Raw genomic sequence first — 14,765 nt, forward strand, 5'->3', positions numbered from 1 at the left:
TCTTTGTGCAAAAGTGACATAATAAAACCAATGCGCTGTGATTCATTCCCAGAGGATCTTGGTCTCAAGCGAAAATATAACAAACAAGCATTTTTAAAGGAAAAAAAAATCTTGATGTTTATCATAAAAAAACATCATGCAGTCCTACCTTGGGTTCCACAAAATGCACTCCAGAACAGCTACTCACGTGTTACTGGAGCTCGGCCACCTCCAGAGACAATCCCTGCAAGCGTTGAGCCAAATCCTGGACAGAAACCATACTGATCTCTGAATTTCTTTCCTTTAAGTTTTTTGGGCTGGACTTACTGTTATGATCTGCAACAAGAACTAAGGAAAGATAGGGGAAAGCTGTCCCTACAGTAAGACTAAGCTGAATCCCTACGATGTAGCGGGCTGCCTGTTCCTAGTGAACAGACCGGCCTTAGTCCTCGGCTAGTCTGAACGAAGACCTATAGAATTAAGGGAGGGGTCCCTAAAAGAACTAAGGACTGGGACAAAAAATGGGACACCTCCTAAACAGAAGTTGTTGTAGAAAACAAAAGACAAACTGACAAAAATGTACTAGAGGTCCCAGAGGACCAAGCAAACTGACAGCGATAGGCACCGAAGCACCAGGCTAGCAAAACAGTCAAACAACACTGAAGTCCAGCAAAGCCAGAAGGGCGGAGCTGGGATATAAAGGCAGATGGTCACGTGACCGCAAAACACAAGATAGAAAAAACTAACAGGAGGGTTCTAACATCGGTGGCACCCGGATGTGGGGCCCTGTGTTTTGGTGGCACCCGTACGCGGGAGCGTGTGCTTCGGTGGCACCTGTACACGGGGCCGAGTGTTTCGGTGCCACCCATACGCGGGGCCGTGTTCTTCAGTGGCACCCATATGAAGGGCCGTGTGCTTCGGTTGCACCCGGGCATGGCGCCGTTTGCTTCGGTGGCACCCGTACGAAGGGCCGTGTGCTTCGGTGGCACCGGAACACCGGACCTTGCACTTCGGTGGCACCCGTACGTGGGAGCGTGTGCTTCGGTGGCACCCGGATGTGGGGCCCTGTGTTTCGGTGGCACCTATACACGGTAGCGTGTGCTTCGGTGGCACCGGAATGCAGGGCTTTGTGCTTCGGTGGCTTCGCAATGCGGGGCTGCATGCTTTGGTGACACCCCCTACGCAAAGCTGTGTGCTTCGGTGTCACCCGTACGCGGGGCCGTGTGCTTCGGTTTCACCCGTACGCAGGGCCGTGTGCTTCGGTGGCACCCGTACGCGGGGCCGTGTGCTTCGGTGGCACCCGTACGCGGGGCCGTGTGCTTCGGTGGCACCCGTACGCGGGGCCGTGTGCTTCGGTGGCACCCGTACGCGGGGCCGTGTGCTTCGGTGGCACCCGTACGCGGGGCCGTGTGCTTCGGTGGCACCCGTACGCGGGGCCGTGTGCTTCGGTGGCACCCGTACGCGGGGCCGTGTGCTTCGGTGGCACCCGTACGCGGGGCCGTGTGCTTCGGTGGCACCCGTACGCGGGGCCGTGTGCTTCGGTGGCACCCGTACGCGGGGTCGTGTGCTTCGGTGGCACCCGGACGTGGGACCGTGTGCTTCGGTGGTACCCTACGCGGGGCCGTGTGCTTCGGTTGTACCCGTACGCAAGGCCGTGTGCTTCAGTGGCACCCGGGCGCGGGGTCGTGTGCTTCGGTGGCACCCAGACTCGAGGCCCTGTGCTACAGTGGCACCTGTACGCGGTAGCGTGTGCTTTGGCGGCACCCATACACGGGGCCGTGTGCTTTGGTGGCACCCCGATGCAGGACCTTGTGCTTCAGTGGCACACGGACGCAAGTGCTTGTGCTTCGGTGGCACCCGGACGGGGGGGCCATGTGTTTCAATGGCACACGGATGCGTAACCGTGTGCTTCCATTGCACACGTACACAGGGCCGTGTGCTTCGGTGGCATCGGAACACCAGACCATGCGTGTTCTTCGGTGGCTCCTGTACACGGGACCGTGTGCTACGGTGGCACACGTACGTTGGGCTGAGTGCTTCGGTGACACCTGTACGCGGGGGCGTGTGCTTCGTGTCACCCGTAAGCGGGGCTGTGTGCTTCGTTGGCACCCATATGCTGGCCTGAGTGCTTCGGTGGCACCCGTACACGGGGCCTTTTGCTTCGGTGCCACCCGTACACGGGGCCTTGTGCTTCGGTGGCACCCGGAAGCGGGGCCCTGTGTTTCGGTGGCACCTGTACATTGTAGGGTGTGCTTTGGTGGCATCAGTACGCAGGGCTGTGTGCTTCGGTGGCACCCCAACGTGATGCCGCATGCTTCAGTGGTACCCTACGCGGGGCCGTGTGCTTCGGTTGTACCCGTACGCAAGGCCGTGTGCTTCGGTGGCACCTGGGTGCGGGGCCGTGTGCTTCGGTGGCACCCAGACACGAGGCCCTGTGCTACAGTGGCACCTGTATGCGGTAGCGTGTGCTTCGGTGGCACCCGTACGCGGAGCCGTGTGCTTTGGTGGCACCCCGATGCAGGACCTTGTGCTTCAGTGGCACACGGACGCAAGTGCTTGTGCATCGGTGGCACCCAGAAGTGGGTCCTTGTGCTTCATTGGCACCCGGACGTGGGTGCTCGTGCTTTCGGTGGCACCCGGACGGGCGGCCATGTGTTTCAATGGCACAGGGATGCTTAACTGTGTGCTTCCATTGCACACGTACGCAGGGCTGTGTGCTTCTGTGGCATCGGAACACTGGACCATGTGCTTCGGTGGCACCCGTACGCGGGAGTGTGTGCTTCGGTGGCACCCGGGTGTGGGGTCGTGTACTTCGGTGGCACCCATATGCGGAGCCGTGTGCTTCGGTGACACCCGGACGCGGGGCCGTGTGCTTCAGTGGCACCCTGACGAGGGAGCGTGTGCTTCGGTGGCACCCATACGTGGGGCCGTGTGCTACAGTTGCACCCGTACGCGGGAGCGTGTGCTTCGGTTGCACCTGTACGCGGTAGTGTGTTTCGGTGGCACCCGGACGCGAGACCGTGTGCTTCGGTGGCACCCGTATTCAAGGCCGTGTGCTTCGGTGGCACCCGTACGCGGGGCCGTGTGCTTTGGTGGCACCCGTACGCGGGGCCGTGTGCTTTGGTGGCACCCGTACGCGGGGCCGTGTGCTTCGGTGGCACCTTTACGCGGGGCCGTGTGCTTCGGTGGCACCTTTACGCGGGGCCGTGTGCTTCGGTGGCACCCGTACGCGGGGCCGTGTGCTTTGGTGGCACTCGTACAAAGGACCGTGTGCTTCGGTGGCACCCGTACGTGGGGCTGTGTGCTTCGGTGGCACCCGGACGGGAAGCCGTGTGTTTCAATGGCACACGTATGCGTAACAGTGTGCTTCCATTGCACACATACGCAGGGGCGTGTGCTTCGGTGGCACCGGAACACTGGACCGTGTGCTTCGGTGGCACCAGGGCGCGGGTCCGTGTGCTTCAAGGGCACCCGGGCACGGCGGCGTGTGCTTCGGTGGCACTCGTACAAAGGGCCGTGTGCTTCGGTGGCACCCGTACGTGGGGCTGTGTGCTTCGGTGGCACCCGGACGGGAAGCCATGTGTTTCAATGGCACACGTATGCGTAACAGTGTGCTTCCATTGCACACATACGCAGGGCCGTGTGCTTCGGTTGCACCCGTACGCGGGAGCGTGTGCTTCGGTTGCACCCGTACGCGGGAGCGTGTGCTTCGGTTGCACCTGTACGCGGTAGTGTGTGTTTCGGTGGCACCCGGACGCGGGGCCGTGTGCTTCGGTGGCACCCGTATTCAAGGCTGTGTGCTTCGGTGGCACCCGTATTCAAGGCTGTGTGCTTCGGCGTCACCCGTACGCTGGGCTGAATGCTTAGGCGTCACCCGTACGCGGGGCCGTATGCTTCGGTGGCACCCGTACGTGGGGCCGTGTGCTTCGGTGGCACCCGTATTCAAGGCTGTGTGCTTCGGTGGCACCCGTATTCAAGGCTGTGTGCTTCGGCGTCACCCGTACGCTGGGCTGAATGCTTAGGCGTCACCCGTACGCGGGGCCGTATGCTTCGGTGGCACCCGTACGTGGGGCCGTGTGCTTCGGTGGCACCCGGGCGCGGGGCCGGGTCCTTCAAGGGCACCTGGGCACGGCGCCGTATGCTTCGGTGGCACCCGTACGCAGGGCAGTGTGCTTCGGTGGCACCCGTACGCAGGGCAGTGTGCTTCGGTGGCACCCGTACGCAGGGCAGTGTGCTTCGGTGGCACCCGTACGCAGGGCAGTGTGCTTCGGTGGCATCCGCATGCGGGGCCTTGTGCTTCTGTGGCACCCGGACGGGAATCCATGTGTTTCAATGGCACATGGATGCGTAACCGTGCGCTTCCATTGCACACGTACGCATGGCCATGTGCTTCGGTGGCACCGGAACACTGGACCGTGTGCTTCGGTGGCACCCGTACGCGGGGCCGAGTGCTTCAGTGGCACCTGTATGCGGGGTTGTGTGCTTCGGTAGCACCCGGAGGCAGGGCCCTGTGTTTCGGTGGCACCTATACACGGTAGCGTGTGCTTCAGTGGCACTGGAACGCAGGGCTATGTGCTTTGGTGGCTCTGCAGCGTGGGGCCGCATACTTCGATGGAACCCGTACGTGGGACCGTGTGCTTCGGGGCATCCATACGCGGAGCCGTGTGCTTCGGTGCCATCCAGGCGCGGGGCCGTGTGCTTCGGCGGCACCCGGTCACGGGGCCGTGTGCTTTGGTGGCACCCATACGCGAGGCCGTGTGTTTCGATGGCAACCGTACACGGGGCCGTGTGCTTCGGTGGCACCCGGACACGGTTCCCTGTGCTTCAGTGGCACCTGTACGCAGTTCCCTGTGCTTCAGTGGCACCCGTATGCGGGGTCGTGTGCTTCGGTGACACCCGTACGCGGGGCCGTGTGCTTTGGTGACACCCTGATGCGTAACCATGTGCTTCGGTGGCACCCGTCCTTGAGGCCGTTTGCTTCGGTGGCACCGGTACGCAGGTCCCTGTGCTTCGGTGGCACCTGTACGTGGTAGCGTGTGCTTCGGTGGCACCCAGACGCGGGGCCCTGTGCTATGGTGGCACTTGTATGCATGAGCGTGTGCTTCGGTGGCACTCAGGCGCTGGGTACTTTGCTTCAGTGGCACCTGTACACGGTAGCGTGTGCTTCGGTGGCACCCATACACGGGCCCGTTTACTTTGATGGTACCCGTACGCGGGGTTGTGTGCTTCGGTGGCACCCGGGCACGGCGCCGTGTGCTTCGGCGGCACCCGTATAAAGGGCTGTTAGTTTCGGTGGCACCCGTATGCGGAGTTGTGTGCTTCGGTGGCACCCGAATGCGGGTCCTTGTGCTTCGGTGGCACCCGGATGGGGGGCCATGTGTTTAAATGGCACACGGATGCGTAATCTTGTGCTTCGATTGCACACATACGCGGGGCCTTGTGCTTTGGTGGCACTGGAACACCGGACCGTGTGCTTAGGTGGGACCTGTACGCGGGAGTGTGTGCTTCGGTGGCACCCGTAGGCAAGGCCGACTGCTTCGGTGGCACCCGTACGTGGAGCCGTGTGCTTCGGTGGCATCCGGATGCGGGGCCTTGTGCTTCAGTGGCACCTAGACGCGGGTGCTTGTGCTTCAGTGGCACCCGGACGCGAGGCCTTGTGCTTCATTGGCACCCGGATGCAGGTGTTTGTGCTTCGGTGGCACCCCAACGCAGAGCCGCATGCTTCAGTGGCACACGTACGTGGGGCCGCGTGCTTTGGTGGCACCCATACGCGAGGCCGTGTGTTTCGATGGCAACCGTACGCAGGGCCGTGTGCTTCGGTGGCACCCGGACGCGGTTCCCTGTGCTTCAGTGGCACCTGTACGCATGTCCCTGTGCTTCAGTGGCACCCGTATGCGGGGTCGTGTGCTTTGGTGGCACCCATACGCGAGGCCATGTGCTTCGGTGGCACCCATACGCGGGGCCGTGTGCTTTGGTGACACCCTGATGCGTAACTATGTGCTTCTATTGCACACGTACGTGGGGCCATGTGCTTCGGTGGCACCCGTCCTTGAGGCCGTTTGCTTCGGTGGCACCGGTACGCGGGTCCCTGTGCTTCGGTGGCACCTGTACGTGGTAGCGTGTGCTTCGGTGGCACCCATACACGGCGCCGAGTGCTTCGGTGGCAACCGTACGTGGGGGTGCTTCGGTGGCACCTGTACGCGGTTCCCTGTGTTTCAGTGGCACCCATACGCGAGGTCGTGTGCTTCGGTGGCACCCGTATGCGAGGCCGTGTGCTTCGGTGGCACCCTGACGTGGGGCCGTGTGCTTTGGTGGCACCCTGATGCGTAACCATGTGCTTCGATTGCACACGTACGTGGGGCCGTGTGCTTCGGTGGCACCCGTACTCAAGGCCGTTTGCTTTGGTGGCACCCGTACTCAAGGCCGTTTGCTTTGGTGGCACCCATACGCGGGGCCGTGTGCTTCGTTGGCACCCAGGCACAGGGCCGTGTGCTTTGGTGGCACCCGGATGCTGTTCCCTGTGCTTCGGTGGCACCTGTACGCGATAGCATGTGCTTTGGTGGCACCCGTACGCGGGGCCGAGTGCTTCAGTGGCACCCGTATGCGGGAGCGCGTGCTTCGGTGGCACCCGTACACGGGGCCGTGTGCTTTGGTGGCACCTGTATGCGAGGCTGTATGCTTCGGTGACACCCGGACGCGGGGCCATATGCTTCAGTGGCACCCAAACTCGGGGCCTTTTGCTTTGGTGGCACCCAGACGCGGGTGCTTGTGCTTCGGTGGCACCTGGACGGGGGGCCATGTGTTTCAATGGCACACGGATGCGTAACCGTGTGCTTTGATTGCACATGTACGTGGGGCCATGTGCTTCGGTGGCACCTGTATGCGGGAGCGTGTGCTTCAGTGGCACCGTACTCAGGAAAGTGTGCTTCGGTGGCACCTGTATTCGGGGCCTTGTGCTTTGGTGGCAGCCGTACGCGAGGCCATGCGCTTCGGTGGCACCCGTACGCGGGGCTAAGTGCTTTGGTGGCACCAAGACGTGGGAGCTTGTGGTTCGTGGCACCAAGACGCTGGAGCTTGTGCTTCGGTGGCACTCAGACAGGAGGTTATGTGTTTCAATGGCACAAGGATGCGTAACCGTGTGCTTCGGTTGCACCTGTACGCTGGGCCGTGTGCTTCAGTGGCACCCGTGCTCTGGGCCGTGTGATTTGGTGGCTCCCGGACACGTGGCTGTGTGCTTTGGTGGCACCCGGACATGGGAGCTTTGGTGGCACCCGTACGCGGGGCCGAGTGCTTCGGTGGCACCCGTATGCGGGAGCGCGTGCTTCGGTGGCACCCGTACACAGGGCCGTGTGCTTTGGTGGCACCCGTACGCGAGGCTGTATGCTTCGGTGACACCCGGACGCGGGGCCGTATGCTTCGGTGGCACCCGAACGCGGGGCCTTTTGCTTCGGTGGCACCCAGACGCGGGTGCTTGTGCTTCGGTGGCACCTGGACGGGGGGCCATGTGTTTCAATGGCACACGGATGCGTAACCGTGTGCTTTGATTGCACATGTACGCGGGGCCATGTGCTTTGGTGGCACCTGTATGCGGGAGCGTGTGCTTCAGTGGCACCGTACTCAGGAAAGTGTGCTTCGGTGGCACCTGTATTCGGGGCCTTGTGCTTTGGTGGCAGCCGTACGCGAGGCCATGTGCTTCGGTGGCACCCGTATGCGGGGCTAAGTGCTTTGGTGGCACCAAGACGCGGGAGCTTGTGGTTCGGTGGCACCAAGACGCTGGAGCTTGTGCTTCGGTGGCACTCAGACAGGGGGTCATGTGTTTCAATGGCACATGGATGCGTAACCGTGTGCTTCGGTTGCACCTGTATGCTGGTCCGTGTGCTTCAGTGGCACCCGTGCTCTGGGCCGTGTGATTTGGTGGCTCCCGGACACATGGCTGTGTGCTTTCGTGGCACCCGGACATAGGAGCTTTGGTGGCACCCGGACGCCAGGCCGTGTGCTTTGGTGACATTAGGGCTCAGGGCCATGTACTTCGGTGGCACCCATACTCGGGGCTGTGTGCTTCGGTGGCACCCATACGCGGAGCCGTGTGCTTTGGTGGCACCCGTACGCGAGGCTGTGTGCTTAAGTGGCACCCTGACGCGGGGCCGTGTGTTTCGGTGGCACCCGTACGTGGGGCCGTGTGCTTCGGTGGCACCCATATGTGGGAGTGTGTGCTTTGGTTGCACTCGTACGCGGGAGCGTGTGCTTCGGTGGCACCCGTTCGCAGGGCTGTGTGCTTCGGTGGCACCTGTACCGTGGGGCCGTGTGCTTCGGTGGCATCCGTACGTGGGGCTGTGTGCTTCTTCGGCCCCAATACGTGGGAGTTTGTGCTTCAGTGACACCCAGACTCGGGACCGTGTGCTTTGGTGGCACCCATACGTGTGAGCGTGTGCTTTGGTAACACCCATGAACAGGAGCGTGTGCTTTGGTGGCTCCCAGACGTGGGGCCATGTGCACTGTGGCACCTGGACATGGGGCCATGTGCTTCTGTGGCACCCATACACAGGTGTGTGTGCTTCGGTGGCATGCAGACATGGGGCCGTGTGCACCAGTACGCGGGAGCGTGTGCTTCGATGACATCCATACGCAGGAGCGTGTGCTTTGGTGTCACGCAGACTCAGGGCCATGTGCTTCGGTGGCACCCATACATAGGAGCGTGTGCTTCAGTGGCATGCAGACTCGGAGCCGTGTGCTTCAGTGGCACCCATACGCAGGAGCATGTGCTTCGTGGGACCCATACGCAGGAGCGTGTGCTTCGGTGGGACCCGTATGCAGGAGTGTGTGCTTTGGTGGCACAAGGATGTGGGGTTGTGTGCTTTGGTGGCACCCGTATGCGGGAGCGCGTGCTATGGTGGCACCAATGTGCAGGAGTGTGTGTTTCGGTGGCACCCGGACTTGGGGCCGTGTGGTTTAGTGGTACCTGGCTGGGGTACCATGTGCTTTGGTGGCTCCTGGACGCAGGGCCGTTTTCTTCAGTGGCACCCGTACACCTGGAATGTGTGCTTCAGTGGTACCTGTTTGCAGGAGCATGTGCTTCAGTGGCACCTGTATGCAGGAGTATGTGCTTCGGTGGCACCCGGATGTATGACCATGTGCTTCGGTGGCACCCGTACTCGGGGCAGTGTGCTTCGGTGGCACCCGGACGCAGGATTGTGTGCTTCGTTGGCATCTGTATGTGGGGCCATGTGCTTCGGAGGCACCCGTATTCGGGAGCGTGTGCTTCGGTGGCACCCGTTTGCAGTAGCGTTTGCTTTGATGGCACCTGGACACGGGGCCATGTGCTTAGTGGTACCTGGACGCAAGGCTGTGTGCTTCGGTGGCACCTAAACGCGGGAGTGTGTGCTTCGGTTGCTCCCGGACGCCAGGCCGTGTGCTTTGGTGGAACCTGAGCGTGGGGCCGTGTGGTTCGGTGGCACCCGTATGCGGGAGCGTGTGCTTCAGTGGCACCTAGACGTGGGGCTGTGTGCTTGGTGGCACCTGGATGCGGGGTCGTGTTTTTTGGTGGCACCTGGACGTGGGTCCATGTTCTTCGGTGGCACCCGTACACGGTTGCATATGCTTCGGTGGCACCCAGAACCAGGATTGTGTGCTTTGTTGGCACCCGTATGCAGGGCCGTGTGCTTCGGTGGCACTGATATGTGGGAGCGTGTGCTTCGGTGGCACCTGTATGCAGGAGCATGTGCTTTGGTGGCACCTGGACGCGGGTCCATGTGCTTAGTGGTACCTGGATGCAGGGCTGTGTGTTTCGGGGGCACCCGTACGCGGGAGCGCGTGCTTGGGTGGCAACCGGACACCAGACCGTGTGCTTCGGTGGCACCTGAGCATGCAGCGTGTGCTTTGGTGGCCCTCGTATGCGGGAATGTGTGCTTCAGTGGCACCGATAAGCAGGAGCTTGTGCTTCGGTGTCACCCAGATGTGGAGCTGTGTGCTTGGTGGCACCTGGATGCGGGACCGTGTGCTTAGTGGTACCTGGATGCCAGGCCATGTGCTTTGGTGGCACCCAGACGGGAGGGCCGTGTGTTTCAGTGGCACCTGGATGTGGAGCATGTGATTCGGTGGCACCCAGACGTGTGCTTTGGTGGCACCCGGATGCTGGGCCATGTGCTTCAGTGGCACCCATATGCTGGACCGTGTGCTTCGGTGGCACCAGGATGAGGGGCCATGTACTTCGGTGGCACCCAGACGCGAGGTCATGTGCTTCAGTGGCACCAGGACACAGAGCCGTGTGCTTCGGTGGCACCCGGACGCAGGATTGTGTGCTTCGGTGACACCCGTACGCGGAACCGTGTGCTTCGGTGGCACCCGTACGCGGGACCGCGTGCTTTGGTGGCACCAAGAAGCGGTACTGTGTGCTTTGGGGAACCCGGACGCGGGGCCGTGTACTTCAGTGGCACCCGGATGCGGAAGCGTGTGCTATGTTGGCACCCAGACGCAGAGCCATATGCTTCGGTGGTACCAGGACTTGGGCACGTGCGCTTCGTTGGCACCTGGATTCGGGGTCATGTGCTTCGTTGGCACCTGGACGGGGGGCCGTGTGCTTCAATGGCACCCGGATGCAGGGTCATTTGCTTCAGTGGCATCCGGACGCGGGGCCGTGTGCTTCGGTAGCACCAGGACTCGGGGCCGTGTGCTTTGATGACACCCAGATGCCGAGCCGTGTGCTTTGATGACACCCGGATGCCGAGCCGTGCGCTTCGGTGGCACCGGGACGCAGAGTCGTGTGCTTTGGTGGCTCCCGTACGGGGGCCGTGTGGTTCGGTGGCATCCGGATGCGGGGCTGTGTGCTTTGGTGGCACCCGGACGGGGGGCCATGTTTTTTGGTGGCACCTGGACGCAAGGCCGTTTGCTTTGGTGGCATCCAGACGTGGGGCTGTGTGCTCCGGTGGCACCCGGATGCCGAGCACTGTGCTTCAGTGGGACACAAACTTGAGGACCTTATGCTTCTGTGCACGCAGACGCTGGACCTTGTGCTTCTGTAGCCCACGGACGTCAGACTTTGTGCTTCGATGGCACACAGACATCGGGCAGTGTGCTTCCGTGGTACCCGGATGTCAGACTTTGTGCTTTGGTAAAATAAAAAAAACAGAAGCAGACCAATTGCCAATGAGTGTGATCTGGAGGGTAAAGTCTCCAGTAATTCATTTTCAGATAACATACTGTATGTTAGTGGTTGTATTATTATCTACAGTTTGGTTGTAATTTCATATTTTGATAACTTATCATATTCTTATATACATAGATGGCTCATAGCATGACATGATATTCTCTACCAGTGGATTTAACTGTACTGTAAACACTTAGCAATGTGATTCTGTGTCAGTCAGATGTCGGTCAATGTGCTTTGGTGGCATGTAGAAGTTGGTCCGCTTGCTTTTGTGGCACGCGGATATTGGGACTTGTGCTTCGCACGTGGATGTTGGTCCGTGTACTTTGGTGGCACATGGACATGGGGCCGTGCGCTTCGGTAACATTCGATTACATGGCCGTGTGCTTCAGTGGCACATGGACGCAGCCCATGGGCTTCAGTGGCACATGGACGCTGGGCCATATGCTTCGGTGGCAAGCGGACACCGGGCTATGTGCTTTGTACACAGTACACAGCAGGGGCACATTTATAAGATTGTCTTAGCACAGGAACATTTTATTTAAACACATCCAATTGTGAAAGTTATTATTATTCCAAGATTTATTGATTAAAATTAACCTTTGTTCATTGGAAAACCCCTTTAATTACCAGATGTGGAGCTGTAAGCAGAGTCACGGACAACTAGGACACAGCAAGGAGCTGCATCCAGGATCATGGCACAAGGGGCACAGCCGGCATCAGGTTCATGACCACAAGCTATTTCTAGTCAGTGCCGGAGCCCTCACTGAACCGGGGGTTACAGCCTTGTGCGGACAAATACGGCACAGGCTGTAAAGGGGTTAAATATGAGTGTCTGAGCAAAGGGTCTGAATACTTATGACCATGTGATATTTCAGTTTTTCTTTTTTAATAAATTTGCAAAAATTTCTACATTTGTTTTTTTTTAGTCAAGATGGGGTGCAGAGTGTACTTTAATGAGAAAAAAAATGAACTTTTTAGAATTTACCAAATGGCTGCAATGAAACAAAGAGTGAAAAATTTAAAAGGGTCTGAATACTTTCTGTACCCTCTGTATATTAAGTAGTTGCTGCCTCCTATAAAATGTATACACAGCAGTCGCAGCCTCCTACAAATTATATATACAGCAGTTGCAGTGTAATATAAAATGTATATACAGCAGTTGCAGCCTCCAATAAAATGAACCGGGCACATGTCAGCTGATTCTTACAGCTGACATGTGCCCGCAACAGCCGCGGGTGGAATCGCGATCCACCCGCGGCTGTTAACATGTTAAATGCCGCTGTCAATCTCTGACAGCAGCATTTAACATCGCCGCGCTGGAAGCGCGTCACTTACCCCGCCCATTGGTGACCCCGTCACATGATTGTGGGTCACTGATGGGTGGGCATGACAACCCTGGGTCTGCAGCAGACTCTAGTGGTTGTCATGTAATGATGGCTATAAGCGCCACCTAGTGGTCGGCACTCATAGCACAGGATCATTTCTGCTGCATAGAGGTGATCTGCTGATAATCTCTATGTAGCACAGGCGATCAGACAAGTGCTGCTTCTAGTCTCCTATGGAGACTATAGAAGCAAGCATAAAGTGAAAAAAAAAATGTTTTTAAAAATATTAAAAAAATATAAAAGTTTTAATCACCCCCCTTTTGCCCGATTCAAAATAAAATAATTTTAAAAAACCCACATACACATATTTGGTATCGCCGAGTTCAGAATCGCCCGATCTATCAATACTGAGCAAAGGGTCTGAATACTTATGACCATGTGATATTTCAGTTTTTCTTTTTTAATAAATTTGCAAAAATTTCTACATTTCTGTTTTTTTCACTCAGATGGGGTGCAGAGTGTACGTTAATGAGAAAAAAAATGAACTTTTTAGAATTTACCAAATGGCTGCAATGAAACAAAGAGTGAAAAATTTGAAGGGGTCTGAATACTTTCCGTACCCACTGTACATTTTATAGGAGACTGTGACTGTTGCATACTGTACATAAGATGTTTCCATATTGGGACAGTGAAAGGCTGCTACGCCAGCACTGGATTTAAGAGGAGAAGACTCCATATTCTCACCATTGATTTCTGGAGATCAGAGTGCGAACTCTGCCCACAATAAAACATCCTCACGCTTGTATAGGTACACGTTCTGATGCTAGTACTTGCCAATGTTAGGCATAGAAACAACATAGTGTGCGCAGCGCCAGTGCTGTGAATGTGTATGCGCACGCTCATGCAGTGTTAGCAGGCAAGAGTTTTAAAGGACCGGCGGCCCACTCCAGCCCAGTGGTTATATGCCCTGCTTGGCAGTTTGGATCTCTTTCAGTATGATGTGAGGCCTGTCCCTTTTATAAAGCACCTGTAAAAGCAGTAATCAAGAAGATGATGTCAGAAGTGGCATGTCGATTTGGCTATATGGGGTTTCATAGATGATATGAAGTGACAAGGGAATACATTTCATCAAAGCGGTAATGGGGAAAATTTTTAGAGGACTTAGAAATACAGCAGACACACTATACAATCCTCAGAGCAGGAGAAAAGTTGAGAGACTGAATAGAACACTGTAGTTAAACATTCAGAAGATGGTTTTATAAGCAAGGAAGCTGTGGACTGAAAATCTGACAGTAGCTTTCTATTTAGTGAGAACCACTCCCTGCAGGTGTTATTTCTCTTGGCAGTTACATCACCTACACAAGGACCTAACAGGATTTCTCAGTACATTATAGCAGAAACGGTCACACATTAATCACCATGTTTTCTCTTCCATACCAGATTCAGAAGGACTGGAGGATTGTCATTCACTGGTGACTAGGTGGTTGTGAAAAAGCATGTAGGGGAAAGTTTGGAACCTAGATTTGAAGGGCTATTCCAGGCCAAAATTACCAACCAAATCTCAGATAAACTGGAAGGAAATAACCCTTGGATACATGCCTTTCATTGTAAAAAGATTTTAATAAGAGCCAATACAAGTCACGTCACATCATGCAAGTATGTCTGATAAGTGTTTTTGTCTTAGCTGTCATCTCAATTGAAGATATCCACGAAGTGTGTAATAAAACCATCAGACTATAGTTTGGCTGACTAATATTAAAAATTAATGAAAAAGAAAAGGCCCAATACATAATAACATGCAAAGTTGCCAGATGCCCAGTCCTAAGTAGGCCGGGCACCTACACATAGAAACTCCAACTCAAAAAATATGAGAAAAAGGGAGAACACGAGTATAACTGGTGTATGAAAACAGATCATCATCATCTTCCTTTTTTATTTTAAATTTATTTATTTTGATTTGGCTCCATATTGCATATTTATCATATGAATATGATTATTATGTTTATTGCATTATGATATGTACTGATTTAATGTATCAGGTTTATTCATGTATTTCTGTTATGTTCATTATCTGTGATTTTATGCTTGTATGTGGCCAATTTTGTCACTGTCCCTTCGCCTCCTTTTGGTATGGCTGACCGTATAGTGCTGTTCACGTATTAAGAGATGTGGGTACATCTTCTTGTCTTTTCCCATATACACACCTATTGGTGCGGTGCGCCTGCACATTGGATGTCCACCTCGCCCCGCTCACGCCCGGCTATTTCTCTGTCTCCTGCGCATCCCCGGGAGCTGTGGCCTTCGCCGCACTCCCA

The sequence above is a fragment of the Phyllobates terribilis genome, unplaced genomic scaffold, assembly GCF_046119375.1.
Source record: "Phyllobates terribilis strain yellow unplaced genomic scaffold, ASM4611937v1 Scaffold_1__5_contigs__length_1240528914, whole genome shotgun sequence".
In the NCBI taxonomy this organism is placed as follows: Eukaryota; Metazoa; Chordata; class Amphibia; order Anura; family Dendrobatidae; genus Phyllobates; species Phyllobates terribilis.